General features: G+C 34.0%; 1 protein-coding gene and 1 pseudogene across 2 annotated transcripts in view; one reads left to right on the forward strand and one right to left on the reverse strand.

The window, feature by feature from the left end:
• LOC125857134 (WD40 repeat-containing protein HOS15-like) overlaps nt 1-4,465 on the forward strand; it is a 281,455-nt gene that overhangs the window by 230,527 nt on the left and 46,463 nt on the right. The window lies entirely within an intron of this gene.
• On the reverse strand, nt 2,881-4,432 carry LOC125854721 (cytochrome P450 81C13-like; annotated as a pseudogene).

Consider the following 4,465-nt stretch of genomic DNA (forward strand, 5'->3'; position numbering starts at 1 on the left):
GGGTAGGGGTGAAAAAATGAAATTTTGAAATTGAAAATATTTTTTAAAAACAAACTTTTAATTTTTGTTTTTGGGGGGAGGGGGGGGGGAGTGTGGGGCTGGTGGTTGGGGGTGGTCGAAGGTGGGGTGGGTGAAAATAAAATTTTGATATTGGAAATATTTTCTAAAAACAAACTTTATTTTTTTTTAGGGGTGGGGGTAGGGGGTGGTAGGGGGCTGGAGGGAGGGGGTGGGTCGGGGTGAGGGTGAGGGTGGGATAAAAAATTTGAAGTTGAAAAATATTTTTAAAAAATAAGTTTTAAATTTAGTTTTTCAACAAAAAAAAATATTATTAACAAAAAAGTTGTAATTTGAAATTGGTGGAAAATTTTGGAAAATGTTTTCCTTGATTTTTGAAGGGAAGTCATTTTCCTTGAATTTGAGGAAAATGAGTTGATTTGGAAAACATTTAACCCAACCAAACATGAGAAAATTGGAAAACATTTTCCGGAAAATGTTTTCCTTCATACCAAACACACCTAGAGAGAGTGAAAGCAAAGGGTCACGACTCATGACGAGTCTAAAAAACATTTGACTGTGTTTTTTAAAGGGATAAGGGTCTGAAAAATATCTTAACTTTGGCCGAAATTGCTGTTACGATACCAAACTTTAATGAGGACCTATTACCTCCAGACTACTTAATACCGTATTTTAAATATATATATTTGCCCACGTGGACATAAAAAATAATGCATAATTATAAATAGTAATGTGTCCACGTGGGCACATATATACCTTTAAAATACACTATTAAATAGTTCAATGGGTAAAAAATACACTATTAAATAGTTCAGGGGGTAATAGGTCCTCCATAAAATTTGGTATCGTAACAACAATTTCGGCCAAAGTTGAGGTATTTTTCAGACTCTTATCCCTTTTTTTAATGCAAAATATAATAGTATGGATTTGGTTCTTATCTCACCTCTATTCATTTTTATTTGTCACTGTTTCACTTGACATACCTATTTTATGCAAAAAATTATCATTATATTGATGTTTAGTATTTGGTCTTCAAGAATGATTTTTGGAGATTAGCATTTAATGTTAAGGGTAAAAACATGAAAAATAATTTATCTTTTTTTGATACGTCAAAAATGACAAATAAAAAATGTATATTTTAGAAATAAGTCATAAGTAAAAATGAACTGAGGAAGTGTTTGTTTCTCTTCTCTCCATTTTTTCCGAGTTAACGCTTAAATGTGTGGCAAATATATTACCTAAATATAAGAGGTCTGGATTAACTAATTTTCTTAACCGAAAAGGTATACTTATTAACCATGATTAAAAGAAGAGAGGTTGCTACTTAAGTTTCCCATTTTTGATAAGGAAATATTTATCTTCCAAAAACTTGGAATCGAATGGATTTATTTTTATTAAATAGCATTAAACTTTTGATATAAAATGAGTTTTTCCATAGTTGTACAACACCAAGTCACGTTCAAGATCTATAAACATTTCTTTAAACAAAATTATATTTTCCTTTCATGAAATATTTATGGTAATGTTTTATCTTTTATTTTAGAAAAAAATAAACTTCACTTAAGGTAACAAAGCCCTAACACTCTATTCCCCCAACAATCAAACCTTGGCACAAGATATATGATTTAAATCAAAACTAATATACAATTTAATCAAACAAAATTTTGACCATAGTAGAGGAAATGTACCAGAAGAACATTTTTAATGAGATCATTTGTGTAGAATTCGGGTTCTGATTCTTGTAGAGACAATAGAGTTTCAACCAGTGTATCACTCTTTCTTGTGTCAAAATTCGTCTAATAATCTGTTAAAGAATTCATTTCTCTTCTTGTGAGCTCAAACCATACCCTTTAAACTTAAACCATTTCAATACTGGCAAGAAATCACACACGTTCAAAATCAACGCAAAGGCCGGGAAGATAAATCCCCTTGTCTCTTCAATTATTTGTTTGCCCTTCTCTGCTCCTATATCTTCCTCATTTACGCAACGTTTTCCAGTACAAATTCTCATCATAAAATTGAACACATCAGTATTTACCCAACTACTCGAGTTAATTTTTGCATTACTACTCCCATTCTTATTACTGTCCTTAAACAAACCGCGAATAATAATTTCAATACTGGTAAACGTTTTACAGGATAAAGCAGATGTTTGATCAAAAAGATGGTAACAAGAAATATCAACATAGTAGCTAAATAGTAGTAGTTAAAGTTCAGATTCTCCATGGGTGAAATGTTGAAACAACACATCGAGAGAGTTGTTTGTATGAAAGGGTGATACCTTAGATTTCACTAAGGTCTTGAATATTTTTAGACCAAAAGATAGAAAAAGGGTATGTATGAGTCATTTTCTAAATGTTAGGCGTACTTTTGGCCATTTTTCGTTTTAGAATATATCGTTGGAAGTACCTAAGCCTGAAGTTAGTTAGTAGCTGAGTGATAAATTCCTAGTGTGTAGAGACAAAAAGCATGATCATATTGCTGACGAATTTAAGTAATGGACAAATACAAAGTACTTATGATAAATGACGACTGGATGAGGCAGAGAGATAGAGAGGCTGTGTGTGTGAAAGATTAAGTTTTGTAACCCATTTTTCTTGTTTGTTTTTTTCTTTCATTAAGAGTTTAAGTTATACATGTAGTTATTGTAAAGTTTTTTTGGTACTATACGCTCATGTTTACCTATTCTAGCGGGTAATCTATTTTATTTCAAGGATTAGCTGGAGTAAATACTTAGATCAATTGTTTACATCAAATCAACTCAAGTTATGATGGATAAGTGGCTAAGCGACGGAAATGTATGTACAAACAATGTCATATATCTATTGGTTCGATGTAAGTGTGTGTTAGTTTTTACCCGCTGCGGAATCCAGGCTGTTCCACATGCAACAAATATATATATATCAAATAAAACAAGGCACACATTGAGCTTTGCATTCACCAAATAACATCTTAAGAGTTGTTTCATGTTTCATTTCCATCTTGTCCTTAAGCTTATGTACTTATTTATAAACACTCACTAAGAACGCCAAAGGTAAATCCTTACACTACATACATAAAAACTCAGAGCTTGTCAAGGAATTGAATACAATTCTGGTGCGGAATGCATATGGCCTCCAAAGGCTTTTCCTTGTTCAAAGTGATTTTAGTATTATAGCACGCATCCAAGTTTTTTTCAAATTCCACATTTTCCCAATCAAACCACTGAATCAACGAACCCAAAACCAACGAAGCAGTACGTAAGCCCATTGCAGCTCCAGCGCAGGCTCTTCTCCCCATTCCAAATGGCACAAATTTATAATTTAACACTTCTTTTTCCCCTTTCATACCCTCAAATCTCTCTGGCTTAAACTTTTCAGGCTCATCCCATACCTCGGGGTCCCTATGGATGGCCCAAGAGTTCTCGTATATTTTGGTACATCATTGCCACCAATAGTACAATCTTCAAATGAGTAGTGAGGCAACAGAAGCGGTACTGGAGGGTATAATCTCAGCGTCTCGTTGATAACACACTGCAAATAAGGAAGATTAGTGAAATCAGATTCATTGAGCAAACGCTCATTCCCCACTTTGCTGTCAATCTCAGCTCTCAGCTTGTGAAATGCCTCAGGGTGAGCTAAAAGAAGTCGCATCGCCCATCGAATTGTCATTGATGTGGTCTCTGTTCCCGCAATAAGCAAAGCCTGTCAAACAAGTGCACTAGTCTAATTAGTGAAGTTACTCTTAAAGTTTAACCTCTAGAAATATATTTGCTCATATTAAAACTATAATTAAGACGGAATGTACCTGTAGAACACATTTAATGAAATCATCTGTATAGAATTCAGGTTCTGATTCTTGCAGAAACAATAGAGTTTCAACCAGTGTGCCCTTCTTCTTTCTGTTTCCATCAGTACTGGACTCCGAAATACTAATAGGACTAACTTTCTTCTGTCGAAATTCGTCAAATAAACTATTCAAGAATTCATTTCTCTTCTTATGAGCTGAAATCATCCTCTTCTGATCTCAATCCCTTTATACCCAAACCATTTCAATACTGGCAAGAAATCACACACATTCAAAACCAACGTCGCAAAGAAAAATCCCTTGATCTCTTCAATAATTTCTTTACCCTTCTCTGTTCCTATCTCCTCCTCACTTACGCAACGTTTCCCAGTACTTATTCTCATTATAACATTTAACGCAAAACTAAAAACCCAATTTTCACACCACTCCTATTACAACCAGCTTTAAATAAACCGCGAATAAGGATTATAGTTTCTTCACTCCTCAATGCAGAAGACTTTTGAAGGCTATTGAAAGAGAAGATCTCAATTACCATTAGACGGCGAAGTGCCCTCCAATGATAACCATAAGGAGCCCAAACAATAGCCTTATAGTTGTATGAATGCTTATCTCCAGTAATTGACAGAATCAAGTATATGTCACACCCCAAAACCGGATGTGA

The sequence above is a fragment of the Solanum stenotomum genome, chromosome 2 (genome assembly GCF_019186545.1).
Source record: "Solanum stenotomum isolate F172 chromosome 2, ASM1918654v1, whole genome shotgun sequence".
NCBI lineage: Eukaryota > Viridiplantae > Streptophyta > Magnoliopsida > Solanales > Solanaceae > Solanum > Solanum stenotomum.